This window comes from Crinia signifera, chromosome 4, assembly GCF_055691185.1.
Source record: "Crinia signifera chromosome 4, ASM5569118v1, whole genome shotgun sequence".
Classification (NCBI taxonomy): Eukaryota; Metazoa; Chordata; class Amphibia; order Anura; family Myobatrachidae; genus Crinia; species Crinia signifera.
The window spans coordinates 336,161,181-336,185,425 of record NC_139220.1 but is presented as its reverse complement, the minus strand read 5'-3'; positions in this window follow the sequence as shown (position 1 = coordinate 336,185,425).

Genomic DNA, 24,245 nt, shown 5'->3' with positions numbered 1-24,245 from the left:
GGGGTCGCGGGGTCCCGCGAATCGCAGAAGGGGGTTCATGGGTGTGGGGTTGCTGGCAGAGGGGGGGGTGTGGGAGTTATGGTGGATGGTGGCTGTGGAGTAATGGTGGATGGTGGGTGTGTACTGTAGCCCAGGCTGGGTGGGGGGAGGTGATGTCAAGGGAGTGGGGTGTGTAGAACGTTATACACATAGAACACTTTTCCCTGGGGGGGGGCGGATTTGTGAATCCTGCTGGGCGGGATCTGGCTAAATATATAAGAGATATCAATAAACAGATGTATACAGTACACAACATGTATCAGTGTGTGACCACATTGCTATAGAAAACCAAAGACAAGGAAACGGCCGTATTAAGCTCATTGTGTGTTGACAATTCATTTTAGCAGGAGATAAGAAATGTCTGTGCCGCATCAATATTGATATAGGATGCAGTACCCCTGATAAGGATAAGTACAGTATGTAGCGCTATACCGCTACCTTCTCACCACATATGTGTATGCTTCTTCTGGTTCTCTCCGTAATTATTGATGAATATAGCCTTAATGTCAGTGCTGGTATCACCGCTTGTTGGTTGCGGCTACTGATTCATATATATACCATGTGAAAAGCCTGTGTTTGTCCCTCTGTGTTATAATCCCTGCAGTCAGCTCCAGCGCTGACGCAGGGGGTTCTCTGCGGTGTGTCCCGGCTGTTACCAAGCAGCCGGGACGTCACCGCGTCAGGGGATGTCGCCGCGTCAGGGGGCGTGGTCGCGTCAGCGACGCACGCCCCCCGTCTGACGTCACGGGCGGCCGGGAGTCTCACGCCCGGCCACTTCCTCAGCGCCCGCCCCGGTTGCCTAGGCGACGGGGGACGCCAGGCGGCCGGGCGGAAGAGGAAGCCCGCAACACAGCCTCATCCTCCCATGGAGGATTTAGTATTTAAGTCTGGCGCCGGGACACTCAGACGCCGGTTATAGTTCAGACCCTGCGTCCTGAGTGTTCCTGGTCTCTGGAGCTTCTGTTCGTCTTTTGTGGGATTCCTGCTCCAGCGTGGTGCTTCCCTTCGGCTTGTTCCCTGCCTTGCCTGCAGCAGCTCAGCTCCAGCTAAGTTTGATATTCATATCTCTTGTACCAACATTGTGTATTGTTACACTCCTGCTTATTGGGTCATCTTTCGTGTATTGTAACCGTCCTGCTTATTGAGTCATCTTTTGTGTATTGTTACATTCCTGCTTATTGAGTCATCTTTTGTGTATTGTTACCGTCCTGCTTATTGAGTCATCTTTTGTGTATTGTTACATGCTTGCTTAGTGAGTCATCTTTTGTGTATTGTTACACCTGTGGTGTGGTCTCATCAGTACACTGTTTCACACCAGGCCCCCCGGGGTCACTGTTACGGGAGCTCTGTTAGTATCCTCGCCGGTGGGTTTTCAGTTAGAGGTTCCCCTTGTACATCACTGGCCTTGGCGTGTGTGCTGTCCTTAACATAAGACCAGGTGGCATCGAGGTGGGAGCCTGACTAACGGGCTCCCACGAACGCGGCTATTATTGGTGAAGCCTAGCAATCCGCACACACACGTCAACTCCATCCGAGTACAACGGAGGTAGGGCAGGCGAGGTTACTCCACTCCTAACATTATAACCGGCCAAAAGTACTCAGCCTCTGGTCGTAGTCTGTCATGGATCCTTCCCAGCAGGCCACAGGACGTGCTCTGGCGGGCCAGATTCACACCCTCACGCAGGAGCTCCAAAAGCTCACCCTCCGGGTCAATACACAGGAGGAACAGGTCCATGGAGTCCTATCTGCGTCTAGGCGCCCAGAGCCTAAGCTCGATCTCCCAGATCGTTTTTCTGGAGACCGATCCCTTTTCTATAATTTTAGAGAATCATGTAAACTGTATTTCAAACTGCGTCCCATGTCCTCAGGTTCAGAGGTTCAGCGGGTAGGGATAATTATTTCTCTCCTATAGGGGGACCCTCAGACCTGGGCATTCGGACTCCCTGCGGGGGATGAGGCCCTCTCCTCTGTCAATTCTTTTTTTTCGGCCATGGGTTTGTTATACGATGATCCCGATAGGTCTGCCTCAGCAGAGGCTAATCTCCGAGCCCTTCGTCAGGGGCAAGGCACGGCAGAGGGATATTGTACACAGTTTAGGAGATGGGCCATCGATTCTGGGTGGAATAACCCAGCCCTCCGCAGTCAATTTAGAATTGGCTTGTCCGATGGTTTTAAAGACGCCCTGGTACACTATCGGCGTTTTCGGGAACGTCAGAGAGAAAGAGACTCTGGGGTTTTTCCCTCATCCCCTCCGGGTGATTCTTCAGACCCCTCAGGGGAGGAACCCATACAGCTAGGGGCCACTCGCCTTTCCGCTTCCGAAAAGAATCGGAGAAGACTTAAGGGATTGTGTCTTTATTGTGGTGGGTCAGGTCACCGTGCATTGGTCTGTCCTCTTAAGGCGGGAAAAGACAGGGCCTAGGTAACCTCGGGGGGGTTCACTTAGGCCTTACCTGTTTTTCCCCCATTGAGTCCATCTATATAAAGACTACCATCGCCTTTGGGAAGCAGTTCCTGGAGGTGTCTGCCTTTTTGGATTGTGGCGCAGCCGGCAATTTTATGGACGCCACATTGGTCGAATCCTTAGGGTTCAAACCTATTCCCCTAGAGGGGTCCTTGTCTGTGTGTGGTTTAGATGGCCTACCACTATCCAATGGCAGCATCTCCTCCCGCACTCCTTCCCTCAGGTTGTCTATAGGGGCCTTGCATTCCGAGGAGATATCTTTTTTAGTTTTTCATTGTCCTTTTGCACCTCTTGTCTTGGGCCTACCTTGGTTAAAGAAGCACAATCCTAATGTTAATTGGGTCACGGGAGAGATCACCCGATGGGGATCAGCATGTTCTGACAGTTGTCTCTCTCTCCCTCTTCGGGCGGTGTCTCCTGTTTTGTCTTCTTTACCCTCACCGTATCACAGTTTTGTTGACGTTTTTTCTAAGAAAGAAGCAGAAACACTGCCTCCTCATCGGCCGTTTGATTGTACTATTGATCTCGTCCCCAATGCCAGGTTACCCAAAGGGCGTTTGTATGCTCTCTCCGCTCCTGAGTCCCGTGCCATGGAGAATTATATCCAAGAAAGCCTAGAAAAAGGCTTCATCCGTCCATCTAAGTCCCCTGTGGGCGCAGGGGGTTTTTTTGTTAAAAAGAAGGATGGGTCCTTACGCCCCTGTATCGATTATCGTGCCTTGAACCAGATCACCATAAAGAATTCTTATCCCTTACCCCTCATTTCTGTGTTATTCGATCAGATTCGGGAGGCTGTGGTTTTTTCTAAAATCGATTTGAGAGGAGCATACAACCTCATAAGAATCAGGCAGGGGGACGAGTGGAAGACGGCCTTCAACACACACACTGGCCACTATGAATATCTGGTGATGCCTTTCGGACTGGCCAATGCTCCTGCCGTCTTCCAAGATTTCATTAATGAGGTACTCCGGCCGTTTTTGGGAGTTTTCGCTGTTGTCTATCTGGACGATATCTTGATTTTTTCCAAGACTCTGACCGAACATAGGCAACATGTCTGCATGGTCCTCCAAAAATTACGTGAAAACCATCTTTACGCCAAGTTAGAGAAATGTGAGTTTGAAGTTTCCCAAGTTTCCTTCCTGGGCTATATCATCACTCCCAGAGGTTTTTCCATGGAGCCTAAGAAGGTTCAAGCCATCCTGTCATGGGCTCGCCCCACTAACCTCAAGGCTGTTCAGAGGTTCCTTGGTTTCTCTAATTATTATCGCAAATTTATTCGGTCATTTTCAGATATCGTGGCTCCTATTGTGGAACTCACTCGCAAGGGAGCGGATCCACAAGACTGGTCCTCACAAGCCATTGAATCCTTTGAACGGCTGAAGAAAGCTTTTTGTTCTGCCCCCATTCTTCACCATCCTGACCCCAGGACGCCATTTTTAGTGGAAGTTGACGCCTCTGATGTCGGGGCTGGAGCCGTGCTTTCCCAGACTCACAGTCTGGATAATAAACTGCATCCTTGTGCCTATTTTTCACGTAAATTTTCCCCCGCTGAAAAGAATTATGATGTGGGAAATAGAGAGCTTCTTGCCATAAAATGGGCCTTTGAAGAATGGCGCCAATGGCTTGAAGGAGCAGAGCACGTGATCACCATTATTACAGATCACAAAAATCTGGCTTATATCCAGTCAGCCAAACGACTCAACCCACGTCAAGCAAGATGGGCTCTTTTCTTTACCAGATTTCGATTTAATATCACCTTCAGACCCGGTCCTAAGAACACCAAGGCCGATGCGCTTTCCCGGAGTTTCCAGTCTTCTCAGGACTCGGAATTGGTGGATGAACCCATTATCCCGTCTGCCATTATCTTGGCTGGGTTAACCCAAGATTTGGCTACCCGTGTCCTTGCTTCCCAGTCCTCTGCACCTCGGTCGACTCCTCAGGATCGACTTTTTGTCCCCAAGACTCTGCGAGGTTTAGTCCTCAAGGATTTCCATTCCAGTAAGCTGGCTGGGCACCCTGGCATCACCAAGACTCTCGAGAGTCTGTCCACAGTGGTCTGGTGGCCCACCATGAAACAGGACGTCACCCGTTTTGTCTCTGTCTGTCCTGTATGCGCTCGACAGAAATCACCAAGAGTATCACCCATGGGCCAACTTCTACCTTTATCCATTCCAGAAAGACCCTGGTCCCATATTTCTATGGATTTTATTGTCGACCTTCCTTTGTCTTCCCATTTTTCCACCATTTGGGTTACGGTCAATCGATTTAGTAAAATGGCCCATTTTATACCCTTGCGCAAACTTCCCTCGGCCCGAGAATTAGCTCAACTTTTCATTACTCATATTTTCAGACTTCATGGTCTTCCCAGAGATATTGTCTCGGACAGGGGACCCCAATTTGTCGCCAGCTTTTGGAGGACGTTTTGCTCCAACTTGGGTATTCAGCTCAGCTTGTCCTCCGGATACCACCCTCAGTCGAACGGACAAACCGAAAGAGTTAATCAGGCCTTGGAACAATATTTACGCTGCTTTGTTGCGAAATGTCAGACCGATTGGGCAGACTTGGTTCCATTAGCTGAATTTTCTTATAATAAAGCCTATCACGTGTCAACCAAGACTTTACCGTTTTTCTGTAACTTTGGCTTTCATCCCAAATGCAATTCCTTTGACGTTCCCTTTAAGTCCACGCAGCCAATCTCCTCGGCAGTTTCTGTCCTTAGGGACTCTTGGAAGAAGGTGCGTCTTGCCTTGAATCTTTCCTCTGCCCGTGCTAAGATTTTTTATGATAGGCACAGGAGACCCTGTTCATTCAGGGTTGGCCAGAGAGTCTTTCTCTCAACCCGTTTTATCAAATTACGCCAGAAATGTCATAAATTGGGTCCCAGATTTATTGGACCTTTTCTCATTACCAAACAGGTTAACCCGGTAGCCTTTCAGTTGCAATTACCCCGATCATTGAAGATCAATAATGTTTTCCATTGTTCACTTTTTAAGCCGGTTCCCACTCTCTTTCATCAGAAACAGTCCAGAAGACCTGTGATTATCAGGGGCCACAAGGAATTCTTGGTAGAACAGATTCTTGATTCCAAATTCGTCCGGGGTCAACTTAAATTTCTTGTTCATTGGCAAGGATTTGGGGATGAAGAGAGATCCTGGGTTCCTGATAGACTCCTACATGCTCCCAGACTTAGGGCAGAATTCTTTAAAAGATGTCCGTTTAAACCTGGGGGTAAGGGTTCGGTGACCCCTCCTCAAGGGGGGGGTACTGTTATAATCCCTGCAGTCAGCTCCAGCGCTGACGCAGGGGGTTCTCTGCGGTGTGTCCCGGCTGTTACCAAGCAGCCGGGACGTCACCGCGTCAGGGGACGTCGCCGCGTCAGGGGGCGTGGTCGCGTCAGCGACGCACGCCCCCCGTCTGACGTCACGGGCGGCCGGGAGTCTCACGCCCGGCCACTTCCTCAGCGCCCGCCCCGGTTGCCTAGGCGACGGGGGACGCCAGGCGGCCGGGCGGAAGAGGAAGCCCGCAACACAGCCTCATCCTCCCATGGAGGATTTAGTATTTAAGTCTGGCGCCGGGACACTCAGACGCCGGTTATAGTTCAGACCCTGCGTCCTGAGTGTTCCCGGTCTCTGGAGCTTCTGTTCGTCTTTTGTGGGATTCCTGCTCCAGCGTGGTGCTTCCCTTCGGCTTGTTCCCTGCCTTGCCTGCAGCAGCTCAGCTCCAGCTAAGTTTGATATTCATATCTCTTGTACCAACATTGTGTATTGTTACACTCCTGCTTATTGGGTCATCTTTCGTGTATTGTTACCGTCCTGCTTATTGAGTCATCTTTTGTGTATTGTTACATTCCTGCTTATTGAGTCATCTTTTGTGTATTGTTACATTCCTGCTTATTGAGTCATCTTTTGTGTATTGTTACATTCCTGCTTATTGAGTCATCTTTTGTGTATTGTTACACCTGTAGTGTGGTCTCATCAGTACACTGTTTCACACCAGGCCCCCCGGGGTCACTGTTACGGGAGCTCTGTTAGTATCCTCGCCGGTGGGTTTTCAGTTAGAGGTTCCCCTTGTACATCACTGGCCTTGGCGTGTGTGTTGTCCTTAACATAAGACCAGGTGGCATCGAGGTGGGAGCCTGACTAACGGGCTCCCACGAACGCGGCTATTATTGGTGAAGACTAGCAATCCGCACACACACGTCAACTCCATCCGAGTACAACGGAGGTAGGGCAGGCGAGGTTACTCCACTCCTAACACTCTGTACCTTACACTGTAGGAGACCTCAAAGGCTCAGTGCTGCCTCTGATTAAAAATCCTCTCATGATGAGGATGCTACTGCTGCTGCTGTCCTCCATGGGCCTGAGAAGCATGTGATGAGCTCCACCAATCAGAGCTCAGCACAAGCCTCTACGCCTCTGACCTCTTGTGCAGTCTCATGGGACTTGGTCAACTCCCAGTAATGCACGGCACACTTGTGCAGTCGTTGTGTCTTTTCCCCCGATGCTCAGCACCATTAATCATTGTCACATTTGCAGATAGGTGAAGCTGCAGCTCCACCCCACTCCCATGCACAAAACCTTTAGGCCCTAGATAGAGGGGGGGCCCGGGGTACTGACCCCCCTGAGCCCTCCCTTAATCCGGTCTTGGGGCCAGTTACCGAGTAGAGTTGAAATGTGATAGTGGTATAAGTCGGGAGGAGATCGCTGCCATGTTGGTGGGTCAATATCAGCAGGTGGTATTGGAGGGGGGGGGGTCAGTGTATTTGTGAGTCAATATCCTTAATGCGTTTCCCCACAGTATAGATTCGACAGTTTCATCAGAAGTTTAGGCTGTGGAAGGGCTAAGATTAGACTGTAGGGAAGTTGAGTGTTAACCTGTGGGAGGGGAGTTTATGGCTAGGCTGAGGGGAGGGGAGGATTAGGGTAAAACTGTGGGGGGAGGATTGGGCTGCAGGAGGTCAGGGTAAGGGTTAGGCTGCTGAGGGAGGGTTAGGCTGTGGGAGGAGAAGGTTAGGCTTCAAGGGGGGTTAAATTGTGGGAGGAGTAGGTTAGGCTGTGGGGAAGGAGGATTAGGGTTATGCTGCTGGAGGGTTAGGGGATAGTTAGGGTTAGGCTGATGGGAAGAAGGTTAGGGTTAGGCTGCAGGAGGGGAGAGATAGGGTTAGACTGAGAGGAGGGGGGGATAGGGTTTGTCTGACTGGAGGGGTGGTTCAGGTTAGGCTATGGGGGGGAGAGGTTAGGGTTAGATTAGTAGTAGTACGTTTATTTATAAGGCGCCGCAAAGTGTCCGCAGCGCCGTACATAGCAAACAAAAAACAAATTACAAGGTAACGTACAGGGTGTGTTGATAAAATACAGTATAAATAGGGGTATAGCTGGTAGAACTAAAATCAGCATCAGTTCAGAAGTAGGTGTGGAAATTGTCGAGGAGACTGAAGATGAAGTAGAGGAAGGGAAGAACAGGACAGGAGCACAGGTGAGGTAAAGAGGTAGGATGAGTACGTGAGGAAGGAGGGCCCTACTCATAAGAGTTACCAGACTAAAAGGAGGTGGGTGGACGAACGAAATACAATAGGATAAGTAGGAACGGAGGGGAACGGAGGCAGGATAGGAGGATCAAAAGAGGTTAGGAGGAGGTTAGATTGTGGGAGGGTTAGTGTTAGGCTGTGGGAAGGGATGGTTAGAGTTAGGCTGAGTGGAGGGTGGGATAGGGTTAGTCTGAGTGGAGGGGTGGTTAGGGTTAGTGTGTGGGAGGATTAGGGTTAGGACGTGGGAATAGAAGGTTAGGAAAAGGCTGTGGGAGGGGAGGGTTACGGTTAGTCTGAGTGGAGGGAGGGATAAGGTTAGGCTGCGGGGGGAGAGTTTATGGTGAGGTTAGGGTTAGTCGGAGGGGAGGGTTAGGCTGTAGGAGGGTTATGGTTATGATGTGGGAAGGTTTAGAGTAAGGTTGTGGGAGGGGATGGTTAGTGTTAGGCTGTGGGAGGGGATGGTTAGTGTTAGGCTGTGGGAGGGGATGGTTAGTGTTAGGCTGTGGGAGGGGATGGTTAGTGTTAGGCTGTGGGAGGGGATTGTTAGTGTTAGGCTGTGGGAGGGGATGGTTAGTGTTAGGCTGTGGGAGGGGATGGTTAGGGTTAGTCTGAGTGGAGAGATAGGGTTAGGCTATTGGAGTTTAGGGTTAGGATGTTGAATAGGAGGGTTATGCTGTGGGTGGTGAAGGTTAGGGTTAGGATGCGGGAGAGGGACGTTAGGATTAGGCTGAGTGGAGGGAGGGATAGGGTTAGTCTGAGGGAAGGGTTAGGGTGTGGGAGGGGAGGGTTAGGGTGTGGGAGGGGAAGGTTAGGCTGTAGGAGGGAATGGCTCGGGTAAGGCTGTGGGAGGGGAGGGTTGGGGTAAGGCTGTGGGAGGGAATGGTTAGGGTTAGGCTGCAGGATGGATATGATTAGGCTGTGGGAGGGGAGGGTTAGGTTTAGGCTGTGGGAGGGGAGGTTTAGGATAAAGCTGTGGGAGGATTATGGCTAGGCTGAGTGGAAGGTAAGACTTTGGGAGGAGACGGTTATGGTTAGGCTGTGGGAAGGGAGAGTTAGGTTACAGGAGGGTTAGGATTAGGCTGTGCGAGGGGAGGGTTAGGCTGTGCGAGGGGAGGGTTAGGCTGTGGGAGGGTTAGAGTTAGGCTTTTGGATTGGAGGGTTAGGGATAGTCTGTGGGAGGGAGGGTTAGGTTACAGGAACATTAGGATTAAGCTGTGGGAGGGGATAGTTAGGATTAGGCTGTGGGAGTGGAGAGTTAGGTTACAGGAGGATTAGGATCAGGCTTTGGGAGGGTTAGGGTTAGGCTGTGGGAGGGTTAGGGTAAGGCTGTGGGAGGGTTAGGGTTAGGCTATTAGATGGGAGGGTTAGGGTTAGGCTGTTAGATGGGAGGGTTAGGCTGTGGGAGGGGAGGGTTAGGTTACAGGAGCCTTAGGATTAAGCTGTGGGAGGGGAGGGTTAGGCTCCAGGAGGGGAGGGTTTTGTTACAGTAGGGTTAGTGTTAGGCTGTGGGATGGGAGGGTTAGGGTAACGCTGTGGGAGGGTTAGGGTTAGGCTGTGGCAGTAGCGCACGCAGGGGGGTTTCTGAGTCCCCTCTTTCCATGGGTATAAGAATTGTAAAAATCGGCCCTTGGGACCCGGAGATATCTGACTTCAAAGTAGTGGTCCCCATTCAAGCCTGTTAATTGTTATTCCCAGTCAGATATTTCAGGTTCTGTCTGACTGGGTACATATATATATACAATTGTCGGGCCGTTCTTCCATTCTGGGTCGGACGGCCGTTCAATTGTATATGTGTGTACACTGTCCCGTACGAGCGATAAACGGCAAAAATCGGTCTTGTCCGTCCATACTCGGTCGGTCAACGGTTCTTTGCTGCTTAATTTTCATCCGACAGGCCCCATATCGGTACAAAAGTGCAGTGTGTATGCACGTTCCATCGATATGCTGCCGTCCTTGCGACTATACTGCCAAAGCTGGAACGCCCGTGTGGGCGTTCCATAGCTGCATGATCTCTGGCAGGGTGACTAAAAAAAAAAATGACATGGGGTCCCCCCCCCCACGGCTGTAACCAGCACCAGGCTGAAGAGCCGGGGCTGGTATTAAAAAATCAGGAAACCCGACAAATAGGGCTTCGCTGATTTTTTAAAACCAGCCCCAGGCTCCAGGTCCGGGGCTGGTTGCCAAAATACGGGGGACAAAATGACTAGGGGTCCCCCGTATTTTAAGAACCATCCCCAGGCCAAACCAGCCAGCAGGGTAATGCCACAGCCAGGGGGAGTCAGCCTGGCCAGGGGCCCTGGGGGAGTGTGGACCCCCCAATAAAGGGGTGTCCCCCCCTCCAGAACTTACCTGATCAGGCTGAAGCCTGGTGCTGTCCCCGGTGACCCTGTGCGGTGGTCACCGGGCTGATTGAGTGTAAAAAAATAGAATAAAAACTATTGTCTATTACTGTGGAACTATGAGTCCCAGCAAGCCTCCCCCGCATGCTGGGACTTGGAGAACCACAAGTCCCAGCATGCGGGGCATTAAAGGGTATGCTGGCACTTGTAGTTCCACAGGAAAAAAATTGTCAAATAAACACACTGACACCCAGTAAAAATAAAACTTTAATACATCCAAAGCCTACACATACTGATACTTACCTATCTTGAGCCCGTCGGTTGGTCCCTGGGTCCGCTGCCGGTGCCTTGGTTCCGGGGCTGGTTCGGGGTCCAGGGCTCCAGGGCTGAAGAGTCCGGGGTCCTGGATCCGAAGAAATCCATGGGGGACTTGTGGAAGGAAATCCTACTCACCCAGGTCCTCTGGCGACGATCTCCTCATCTTCTCCGTTTCCGCCGTCTCCGCCGCATCAGCCGCCGTTACCCGATGGACTTTGAGAGGCGCAGAGATGTTTCATCTTCCGCGCCTCTCATCCGAATGATTCTATTGGCCGCCTAGCGGCCAATCAGGAGCTGAGAAAGTCACGGAGAGGCACGGAAGATGAAACATCTCTGCGCCTCTCAACGTCCGATGGGTAGCGGCGGCTGATGTGGCGGAGACGGAGAAGATGAGGAGATCGTTGCCAGAGGACCTGGGTGAGTAGGATTTCCTTCCACAGGTCCCCCATGGATTTCTTCTGATCCAGGACCCTGGACTCTTCAGCCCTGGAGCCCCGAATCAGCCCCGGAACCAAGGCACCGGCTCGGACCCAGGGACCTACCGACGGGCTCAAGATAGGTAAGTATCAGTATGTATGGGCTTTGGATGTATTAAAGTTTTATTTTTATTGTGTGTCAGTGTGTTTGACTATTTTTTTTCTGTCGAACTACAAGTGCCAGCGGGCCCTTTAATTGTGGTTCTCCAAGTCCCAGCTTGCGGGGGAGGCTTGCTGGGACTCATAGTTCCACAGTAAAAGACAATAGTTTTTCTTAAATTTTTTTAGCCCGGTGACCACCACACAGGGTCACCGGGGACAGCACCAGGCTTCAGCCTGGTCAGGTAAGTCCTGGAGGGGGGGGACCCCTTTATTGGGGGGTCACCACTTCCCCTGGCCAGGCTGACCAGTCAGAGGGCTGAATGCTTTGGCCGGGAGGACTTGTATAAAAAGTCTCCCCCCGGCTGTGGCATTACCCTGCTGGCTGGTTTGGCCTGGGGCTGGTTCTTAAAATACGGGGGGACCCCTAGTCATTTTGTCCCCCGTATTTTGGCAACCAGCCCCGGACCTGGAGCCTGGGGCTGGTTTTAAAAAATCAGCGAAGCCCTATTTGTTGGGTTTCCTGATTTTTTTAATACCAGCCCGGCTCTTCAGCCTGGTGCTGGTTACAGCTGTGGGGGAGGGACCCCACATCATTTTTTTTTTTTACGGGTAAAAGGGTGACTTAAATGTAGATGCATAACCCATCTATATAGAAGTTTAGTCACCCTGCCGGCTGACTAAAGTTCTATATAGACGGGTTTGCGTCTAAATTTTAGTTACCCTGCCGGCGTATATAGCGGTTTGCTATAATTATGCCCTAACCCAGCCCATTATGATAATTTTGTTCACATATGACATGTCAATAGCCCAAATCGAGACAGTGTGTACGGTGGTACAATCTTTTTCTTGCGACTGTTTGGACGGGAGTACATCGGACGTCGCAAGTAATATGTACAGGTGTGTACGCGCGTGATCGGCTGTTTGTGGACGGTCGAACGGTCGCAAGAAACAGGGATTGTATATATGTGTGCCCAGCTTTAGAGTTTTTCTGAGGGTATATTCCAAAAGCTGGGACTCTTCCCATTTGAGGGACACTAGTGGCTTGTCTCTACTGTTCCCAGAACCAGAGATATCAGCCTTCCAGCAGCTGGTTACTGCTCCAGCTCCACACACCTGGTATGTAGTTTTATATACTCGTTGGAAGATTGCTCTGCCTCCTGAACTCTGATCCCCTAGTCCCCAATACCATTTGGTAGGTGGGATTCTCTCGTTTTTAATTCCATTAAAATCTAAGAAATATATTTCCGGGAACTGGAGATATCTGCAGTCAAGCAAGCTGTCCTCCCACCAGAAAATTATGAATAATAAGCCCACTCCACTATACACCCCTCCTCTGCATATTAAACATCCTCTACCATCCTGGAAGTTATGTATCAGGGCCCCTTCATTCAGCCCAATGCCCCCTTCTCCCACCCCATCTCCCACCATCTGTGCAGTAAAGGGGTAATTAGTGGAAATTACTGATCCAGGCCCTACATGCTGAGCGGTTGATATAATACCCCCTACCACCCGCGGGACATCAAAGATTCCCCCACCCCTACCGCTGGAGGATCGGTAGGGGCCCCAATACATTGCTATGCCCAATGGTCTACACTGCTGTTGACGCCCCTGTATCAGAGCCGGCCCTAGCCTAAATGATGCCCTAGGCCATATTTTGGCTGGTGCCCCCTAGCACCGCCACTAGTTCCGCCTCTGACCCTGCTCCCCTTTCCCAGCACCATCAACCCTCATCATAGCAGTCATGATTTTGGTGCCCCTACCCGCAATATTTTAAATAGAAACAGTGCACACATTTGGTGCGCAGCCCAAACAGGGTGTGTTCTTGCTGGGAAGGGGCATGGTCACACAATAGTACCCCCAATTCAAATTATGCCACACAGTATTGCAACTTTATTCACATTATATCATGCGATTGTGTCCCTTATTCACGTTACATCACACAGTAGTACCACTTTACCTTATAAACATTACTCCTCACATTATTCACATTATACCCTTAGAAACAAATCCTGAGAAAATATTGTATTTTAAGCACCTCCATGGCCACACTGCAACCCAGCACAAAGCAGTGTGTGCTGGGCAGAGGAGAAGAGCTGCAGCTGCTGCTGTCACTTAAGGGGAGGGGGCCCGGGGCCCCCACTGGGCCCTTCCATCAGACTTTGGCCTGGGTTATTTGTACCCCCTACCCCTTTCTCTCGGCACCCCTGATAATACCACACAGTAATGCCCCTTACACATGACACACATTATTAATGTCCTTATAACCATAATGCCCCTTACACATTATGCCAACCTTTATTAATGCCCTTCATACACATAATGGCACACATAATGCCCCTTACACATATGTTGCACATTATTAATGCCCTTATACACATGACACACATAATGCTCATTACACATATGTTGCACATTATTAATGCCCTTATACACATGACACACATAATGCCCATTACACATATGTTGCACATTATTAATGCCCTTATACCAGTGGTTCCCAAACTGTGTGCCTAGGCTCCCTGGGGTGCCTCGGGACACTTGCAGGTGTGCCTTGGATTAGTGGTCTAGAGGCAATAGAAATTATTTATGGTCATTGTAAAAGGCAAAAACAGTGCTGGTGGGCTACCAATAATAAAATATGTGGACAAATAGAAGCTAATCCTGTCCCTCACCCATAAATAAACCCATGTATGACATACAAATCATGTTACAGAATAAGAAACTTTTGGACTAGGGGTGCTGTGAAAAAAATTCTGATGCACTAGGGTGCCGTGATTTTCAAAACTTTGGGAACCACTGCCTTATACACATGACACACATAATGCCTGTTACACATATGTTGCACATTATTAATGCCCTTATACACGACACACATAATGCCCATTACACATATGTCGCACATTATTAATGCCCTTATACACATGACACACATAATGCCTGTTACACATATGTTGCACATTATTAATGCATTTATACATGACACACATAATGCCCCTTACACATATGCCGAACACTATTGCACAACCAACCCACCTGCAGACAGCACTCACACAGCCGCTAAAACTGTGACCTCTGCCTCTGCTTGGATACAGATGTTTCCTCATACATCTTGCCTCAATAGGCCATGCAGCTCCTGGCCAGTTCTGCTAACGCTGGGTGCCCTTTTTTGCTGAAGATTCGTCTTATTTGCATTGTTATGACCAGGACACACAAGGAGCTTCCGATGATTAAAATGATATGTGGCATGCCTTTATTCTGTGTGCGACTGTGGCTGGTACATACGGAATGCTATGTTACAGTGATTTCCATGAATACACTATTTCATATTTATTTATTTATTAACAGTTTCTTATACAGCGCGCTTTACAAAGGGGACATTGATACAACAAAACAGGGTATTTACAGACAGTCAAAATATGCAGATACAGCCTCACTCACACACAGAATATAGGCATGCTGCATATCATTTTAATCAGCAGAAGCTGCTGGTGTTCCTAGGCATTCCAAATGCCCTAGGCAATTGCCTAGTTTGCCTATGCCTAAGGCCGGCTCTGCCCTGTATGTATGTATGTATGTATGTATGTATGTATGTATGTTAATATTAGTATAATATTATTATTATACATTTGGTCTATCTATAATACTTTAACTGACCCGGCATATACTGGGTTACCTAAGTGTCCATCTCCGTGCTTCGCTCCGCCCCTTTGGAAACCCCCTTCTGAAAATCCTGCGTTTGCCACTGTGTGGGAGGAGAGGGATAGGGTAAGGCAGTGGGTGGATTAGGATTAGGCTGAGGGGAATGTGGTAACAGTTAGTTTAGTTTAACGCCAGGGGATTTGAATTAGCCCCAATACTTTTTTGATTGCAGAAAGCTCATTCTTTTTTTGCAATTATTTATCTCAAGCTATTCAGTAAGCCCCCGTTTTATTGTGATCCCTAAATATATAAATGTTGTGGTGAAAGCACTTCAGCGGGTGTCCAGAAGTCCCAATACAAATATAAATAAACATACATGACCAATATGAATCCCCCCCCCCCCCCCCGCAGCTGCACTTTGGGGGTAATTGGGTAGCCCTGCGGGATGGGCTAGCCCATGGTGAATTAGGGGTGTTTGCCAGTGTGTGGGATCATGATGAAGAGTTACAGATAATGATAAGAGCTCTGTCTCTGTATAATTATAAATACACTGAGACGCCTTCGCTTCGACCTTAAGAGGTGATTAAAGCAAAAACCTTCCCGATTGCGGAATACTGTCGCGGGTTATATATATACTGTATATGTTGTCAGTTCCGTGTACCAGAGCTTGCTTTTATTTATGATGAAATTATAATTACATATGACAACCAATAACTCAATGGAACTGGTAAAACCACTGGAATATTCCAAGAACGTAGGAATTCTCCATTTGCAACTAACAAGGGAGGGGAACGAGTTGTATCATAGGAGGGGTGTGAGTCCTCTGATATGCAGAATCAGTGCAATGAGTCAAAGGCACGCCTGATAAGATACGGTGGATGGGTCCAGATCCACAGCACGGGGCCCATAAGCGGGGTAGGGAGGCGCTGAGCTGAAGAGGCGCCGAGCTGCGGTGGCTGCCACTTTGTGCAGGGAGGTGGTGTACACGGGACTGAGCACACCCTGCGGCACGCGGGGGGGGGATGACGAGTGAACAGGCTGTGCTTCCAGGAACTCAGACTCCGCCCTCATTCAGGAAGGAGAAGCTGGGCAGGCAGGGGGGAAGGGGAGCTGTGGGGGCCAAGGGTGAGACTTAGGAAGGATTAGCGGGTGCTGGAGGTCAGACCTAAGAGGAAGGAGGAAGAGGAGACCCCGGGCTGCAGTGACTGCCAGCTGGCCGCCAGCGTCTCAGGTAGGAGCTGCTCCAGCCATGGATGGGGTTGCCTGGGGATATATAATAGAGTTTGTCACACTGCCATAGGCTTCCTGGGGTCTAGCTCCAACATTGCACTGTAGAACCGTTAGACTGATCTAAGCATGACATAATTAATTACAAAACATATTTAGCAGGCAGCCCACATAGATCAGCAGTCATGTATGTGTAACTGTATGTAACTGTGGGTTTTATTTATTTATTATATATATATAAGCAGCGCTACTACTGTCGGTAAGTGTGGGCATTTTGTATAAGCCGCACTACTACTGTGGGTATATGCAGAAGTACTCAGGGCATTACATGTAGAATAATTTGTGTCATAATGTCATACAGGTGGAGCTTGGCCCATCTTTGCAGGGCTGGCGTTTCTAACGCCAGTCCCGCCGTTCCCGCCGGGGGGTGCGCGTGCACGAGACGCTCGCGCGCCCCCTGGCAAGGAGCCTGCCTCCGGTGCCCACCGCCTTCCCCACCGTCGCTGCAGGTACCCCTCACTGCCCCTGAAGCGGAGACGGGCAGGGACACGCAGCGTCCCCGCCGAGAGACTGGGACCCGCGTGCGTGTGAGACGCACGCGCGTCCCAGTTCAGTGTAGCCCCTGTCCGCTGGCAAACCCCGGCCAAGGATGGCAGGGGCTACATCTGTATGGTCATTGTGGTGTGCAGCATATTATGTAAGGGGCATCATGATGTGCGGTATAATGTGTAATGGGCATTACGATGTGCTGCATACTGTGTTAGGGGCATCATGATGTATGGCATAATGTGTAATGAGCATTACAGTGTGCTGCATACTGTGTAGCATAATATATAATGGGAATTACTGTGGGTGGAATAATGTGTAATAGACATTACAGTGTGTAGCATTATGTGTTATGGGCATTACGGTGTTATCGGTACTTTTATATGGCCACGCCCCTTCCCCATAAAGCCACACTCCTAAATTTATGCCGCGCGCCTTAGGTGAGCACTCTACCAGTTTTCACTGTGGTGGTGGGGCAGTCACCAATTGCCAAAGGGCACCACAATGACTAGTTACAGCACTGGTGCTGTGTAATGGGAATAAGATTATGCTACCGTGTGGTGTCATTTGGAATGGGGCACTATTGTGTGGCCATGCGCTGTCCCTTTGTGAAGTATGAGAGGGCACAAATGTATAGTTTGTAGGAGGGCGCCGAACACCCTAGCACCGGCCCTGCCCATATGATAATAGTAATGTGTGCATGGGAACAAACGCCCTATCGGGGTGATCAATCACCCGCACAGTAACACAAAAAATGACACCGACAACAATGGGGCAACGGGTGATTGTTTTATATAAATACCCCAGAATGAGCCACTGGTGGCAAAGAGGAAGAACGACGGGGGACTACCACGATTTACAACAAACCAGGATTAAGAGATAACAGAAATCCTGACACGGTAATAAAGGGGTGGGGCTTAATGTAGCAACCATGGCATTTGGCCCCTCCCCTTCAGCAAAGCAGCTTTCTGACATTATGGAGGGTGGGGATTAATGAAGTGAGAGCCCCTCCCCTGTGGGTAATTGGCACAATAAAGCGACCAAAACATTGCTTATGTCAACCTTTTTCCAATGTAGACACTGTGCATGTCAGCATTTATGTAATTGGCTAGTATAGTATAGCCTAGGGCAGGCGTCCGGTCACAGGGGGTAATTGGGTGTAATAGTATATAGGGGGTAATTGGGTGTAATAGTATAGAGGGGGTAATTGGGTGTAATAGTATAGAGGGGGTAATTGGGTGTAATAGTATAGAGGGGGTAATTGGGTGGAATAGTATAGAGGGGGTAATTGGGTGTAATAGTATAGAGGGGGTAATTGGGTAGAATAGTATAGAGGGGGTAATTGGGTGGAATAGTATATAGGGGGTAATTGGGTGGAATAGTATAGAGGGGGTAATTGGGTGTAATAGTATAGAGGGGGTAATTGGGTGTAATAGTATAGAGGGGGGTAATTGGGTAGAATAGTATAGAGGCGGGTAATTGGGTGTAATACTATAGAGGGGGTAATTGGGTGTAATAGTATAGAGGGGGTAATTGGGTGTAATAGTATAGAGGGGGTAATTGGGTAGAATAGTATAGAGGGGGATAATTGGGTAGAATAGTATAGAGGGGGATAATTGGGTGTAATAGTATAGAGGGGGTAATTGGGTGTAATAGTATATAGGGGGTAATTGGGTGTAATAGTATAGAGGGGGTAATTGGGTGTAATAGTATAGAGGGGGTAATTGGGTAGAATAGTATATAGGGGGTAATTGGGTGTAATAGTATATAGGGGGTAATTGGGTGTAATAGTATATAGGGGGTAATTGGGTGTAATAGTATATAGGGGGTAATTGGGTGTAATAGTATAGAGGGGGTTGTTGGGTGTAATAGTATAGAGGGGGTAGTTGGGTGTAATAGTTTAGAGGGGGGTAATTAGGTGTAATAGTTTAGAGGGGGTAATTGGGTGTAATAGTATATAGGGGGTAATTGGGTGTAATAGTATAGAGGGAGTAGTTGGGTGTAATAGTTTAGAGGGGGTAATTGGGTGTAATAGTATATAGGGGGTAATTGGGTGGAATAGTATAGAGGGGGGTAATTGGGTGTAATAGTATAGAGGGGGTAATTGGGTGTAATAGTATAGAGGGGGTAGTTGGGTGTAATAGTATAGAGGGGGTTATTGGGTGTAATAGTATAGAGGGGGTAATTGGGTGGAATAGTATAGAGGGGGGTAATTGGGTGTAATAGTATAGAGGGGGTTGTTGGGTGTAATAGTATAGAGGGGGTAGTTGGGTGTAATAGTTTAGAGGGGGGTAATTGGGTGTAATAGTTTAGAGGGGGTAATTGGGTGTAATAGTATATAGGGGGTAATTGGGTGTAATAGTATAGAGGGAGTAGTTGGGTGTAATAGTTTAGAGGGGGGTAATTGGGTGTAATAGTATATAGGGGGTAATTGGGTGTAATAGTATAGAGGGGGTAGTTGGGTGTAATAGTATAGAGGGGGTAATTGGGTGGAATAGTATAGAGGGGGTAATTGGGTGGAATAGTATAGAGGGGGTAATTGGGTGGAATAGTATAGAGGGGGTAATTGGGTAGAATAGTATAGAGGTGGTCATTGGGTGGAATAGTATATAGGGGGTAATTGGGTGTAATAGTATATAGGGGGTAATTGGGTGTAATAGTATAGAGGGGGGTAATTGGGTGTAATAGTATAGAGGGGGGTAATTGGGTGTAATAGTATAGAGGGGGGTCATTGGGTGTAATAGTATAGAGGGGGGTAATTGGGTGGAATAGTATAGAGGGGGGTAATTGGGTGGAATAGTATAGAGGGGGTAATTGGGTGGAATAGTATAGAGGGGGTAGTTGGGTGTAATAGTATAGAGGGGGTTATTGGGTGTAATAGTATAGAGGGGGTAATTGGGTGGAATAGTATAGAGGGGGGTAATTGGGTGTAATAGTATAGAGGGTGTTGTTGGGTGTAATAGTATAGAGGGGGTAGTTGGGTGTAATAGTTTAGAGGGGGGTAATTGGGTGTAATAGTTTAGAGGGGGGTAATTGGGTGTAATAGTATATAGGGGGTAATTGGGTGTAATAGTATAGAGGGAGTAGTTGGGTGTAATAGTTTAGAGGGGGGTAATTGGGTGTAATAGTAGGTACTTGTGAGTTATCCGGACGCCCGATTTCAAAATCGGGTCGGATCGGGCACATCGCATCGCATCGCATGCGACCATCGGATGCGATGCGATGCGATGCGATGCGATGACCCGATTTTTCCATAGGAATCAATGTTAAAATGGACTGAGTCCATTTTAACATGGAATTCAATGGGAAAAAGGGGTCCTTTTCATACCCCTACTATCCAAGTGGGCATGGAGTTGGATATAAACCTGTGGCGAGCGTAGCGAGCCACCGAGCCCGAAGCGTGGCGAGCGTAGCGAGCCCCGCGAGGGGACACGGAATACCGTCCCCTCGCGGGGCTCGCTTCGCTCGCCACGCTTCGGGCTCGGTGGCTCGCTACGCTCGCCACAGGTTTATATCCAACTCCATGCCCACTTGGATAGTAGGGGTATGAAAAGGACCCCTTTTTCCATAGGAATCATTTTAACATTGATTCCTATGGAAAAATCGGGTCATCGCATCCGATGGTCGCATGCGATGCGATGCGATGCGATATCGCATCGCATCGCATCTGATTGTATGCCTTAACTTAAGGCATACAATCAAAAAATCGGGCGTCCAGATAACTCACAAGTACCAAATAGTATATAGGGGGTAATTGGGTGTAATAGTATAGAGGGGGTAGTTGGGTGTAATAGTATAGAGGGGGTAATTGGGTGGAATAGTATAGAGGGGGTAATTGGGTGGAATAGTATAGAGGGGGTAATTGGGTGGAATAGTATAGAGGGGGTAGTTGGGTGTAATAGTATAGAGGGGGGTAATTGTGAGTATTACTGATCATAGGCCAATCTAGGGGGTGGCTCGGGGGTGCACAGGACCACCCATTAGCCCATTTTGTAGCTGAGGGTTGGGGCTTTCCAATGAGCCCAGCCCCGTGTCTCTAGCCCCCTAGGAACCGAAGATACTGCCAGGCAAAGCTGGAACGTTTTCCCTATAGGATAACATGGGACCCGCTAATTCCGACCCCCACCCAGTTCAACCGCTGCCAGTTCCCCCTTCGGCATCACTGAAGCTCGAGGTTGATCTCAGTCAAACCCAAATCGCTGGGCCTTCAATCTGATACCAGGCTGGATCCATATGGGTCAATTGGTTCCAGGGATATTGAGGTTAAACCATTTTTTTATTTAATTTCTTAAATGTAATTTCATGACTGTTTATGTTCTTTGAGGGCAGATTTCTCTGGAACCAAACAGCCCAGTTTCACGGGACCAAAATCATTTGAAACCAACTCAAAAGTTCTTCAATATGATACTGGTCTCATGTAAATGGGTCAGTTGGTTCCGAAGATATAGCTGGTTGGTTAAAGGGGGGTAGAGAGAGGGGAGTGGTTGTCTCTCCCCCTCACACCAGAAAGTCCCTGCATGATCCTGGGACCATATTCCCAGGTAAATCCCTGCATTTTTTTGTTGTGAAAGGGGTATTATTTCAAACAGCCGTGACCTTCAGTGCTCTGAATACAGCCGGGCAGCCCCCTGATCTCTGCCCAGCTGTCAATGACTGTCACCCCTGCAGCTTCCGCTCCAATTCTTCTCCCCGCTTTCACCTCAGCCCCCCTTTAATCATGTGGTGCCGGCGCCCGGCGTGCTCCCCCGACGTCACGCACAACAACAGCGCGCACAATATTTCAAATGTCCACTCGGCTAGAGGGGACACCAGGAGGGGAGTAGGAGCGTGCTCTGCGCTGCGCTCTGCTCCTCGCCCCATAGAAGCAGCTGCACCGCTCTCCATCTCTCCCTGTAGCAACAGCGAAGGCTCATATAAAAATTTACATTAAGTGGCACTTTTGGGGGCATTACTTAAGGGATGCTACAAGTGGCGGTATGTGGGGGCATTACGTATAATGTGTGGCTTAATGTGTAAGGGGCATTAAGGTGTGCAGCATCATGTGTAATGGGTACTATGGTGCGCGGCATCATGTGTAATGGTTACTATGGTGTGCGGCATCATGTGTAATGGGTACTTTGTTGTGCAGCATCATGTGTAATGGGTACTATGGTGTGCGGCATCATGTGTAATGGGTACTATGGTGTGCGGCATCATGTGTAATGGGTACTATGGTGTGCGGCATCATGTGTAATGGGTACTATGGTGCCATCAAGCAAGAACCCCCTAGCAATGAGCACGTAGGTAAGCAGCGCTTATGTGGCAAATATATAATGGGCATCACGGTTTGTTATATAGTATGTAATGGGCATCATGATGTGTGGCACAATGTGTAATGGGCATTATGGTGTGTGGCCTTATGTGTAATTGGCATTACGGCGTGTGGCTTTGGAGGTTATTCTGATCGTAGCGGCCAAACGTGCGTACGTTCGCTATTAACGTACGCTATCCGTACGCGGCCGTTGGGGTTAAGTCCACCCACAACTCAGCCGCATACGTACGGGCAGAAACAACGTCGAAGGGGAGTGGCGTACAATTGAGCGTACGCCAACGTACACGGACGGACCAGCCCTTACACTCCGACAACTGGCGTACAACAGAGCGTACGCCACAGTTTACGGACGTCTCTCGTTCGTCTTCCCACCGACTTCTTGCGGCTATCTGAGCGTACGCCAGCTTGCACGGACGGGTCCCTATTATTTTCAATAGAAAACTCAGCTTATGTCACCGCTCGTGAGAGTGAGCGTACGTCCGTGTACGCTGGCATACCCTTCACATATATGGACCTGCAAATCTTGCCTTTCAACTATAATTATGAAAATTAATTAATTGATTGAATTAATTAATGTGCAAAAGAGTGGCCATGGGGTTAAAACATTGCTGAAACATCCTTTGTAGGTGTTAGATGTGGTTTATGTTATTGTATCATAAATACAAAACCTATGTTTGTATTAGAGTGAACACGTTGACACATGTCGACTTGTGTAGATTGAGTGTGCTACTGTGTAAAGTCTATGAAAGCACGTAGTGAATGTGTCTAACTGTTTAACAAATACCTACCTTAGCATATATAAGCAGGTCTTAAAAAGATTCTTACCTTAAATTAAACAAACCTTTAAATGTAGAGAAGTATAGAAAGATAAGCTTCCAATGTGTTTGAGTGCTGTGTGTGGCTTGCAGGTAGTGAAATCATGGTTTGGACTTAATAGACTGCAGCATTGGTTATTACATTCAGGTGTATGTGTTTGGTAGTAATCAGCGTAAATTAGCAAACCCAGGCGCACGCTGGCATGCGGTATCTGTAGGGGTGGTTTGAGATGGCGGTTGGTGGCCGCCTGTTTTGTGTCCGAAATGAACGGTGCTTTAGTCGATCGTGCGGTAGTAGCACCGTTCATTTTTGGTGCACACCCCCGTGTACGCCCATGTTTATGCCCATTTTCCCTCATTATTTCGGCCGCTCCCCTCATCACGCCCCTATGCCGCCCCCAATGCCCGTACACTCGCGTACAGGTTTTTTCGCACGTAGAGACCCGTCCGTAAGCGTTGTGGAGTGTTCGCGCCTGCGCATTAGCGAATGTACGCATGCGCAGATCATAAAAAACCCCGGAAGGTACGCGTACGGCCCGGCCGCACCAACCAGAATAAGGCCCTTTGTGTAATGGGTATTACAGAGTTTGCTAAAATGTGTAATGGGCATTACTGTTTATGGTCTAAAGTGTAATACCACACCCCTTTTTGTGATGCCACGCCTCCTTCCCATGAGGCCACGCCCCCTTTTTGCCGCGCGGCTACGCTGCGCTAAGGTCCCCCTGCTGTTATGTCTAGATCTGGGACCACCCATTACCATATTTCTAGATTCGCCTATGTTACTGATTACTGATAGGGGAAGGAAGTTAGGTGTGGCAGGTATAAGGAATGTGCGCTCCCCTAGTACAGAAGACCCCCTCCGTTACCTTTGATAAAGCTGCTGTAGCGGCGAAACGCGTCAGGAGTGTTGTTGCCCTTTTCTTCCACCATCACTATTTGGGATTGTAGTCCGGACCAGCCCAGGAAAACCATCTGCTGATACCATCTAATTGGATCACTTGGAAACCGCTTTCCTACCACACTGCCCCACATCTCAACACCCAGGTACCTGAGGACTTTTACCATCTGTCCTTCATTTGTCCAGTGGATTCCGGTGATTTGTGCCATTCTGGGCCGACCACGTGGACACCAGGACATTCACAATACAGTATGTGGAGCGGTAAATATACAATCTTCAATTTTTCTCATCTGGGTCTAATAGGAACGGACTCTCCTAAACCACCACATTGTGGAATCAGGGCATCAATTTAATGCAATTCTTATGCTATTGATTTTATTATGTATACATTTGTTCATACTATTGTTTTTATTTCAGTAAAGTATATTGTGTAAAGATCATCCAATTTGTTCATTTTAATATTGAGCGCTGCTACCACCCCCTTTTTCTTCCCCTCCGTTACATGACCTCCCTTTAGCAATAAATGATCCCCGTCCACCTCATA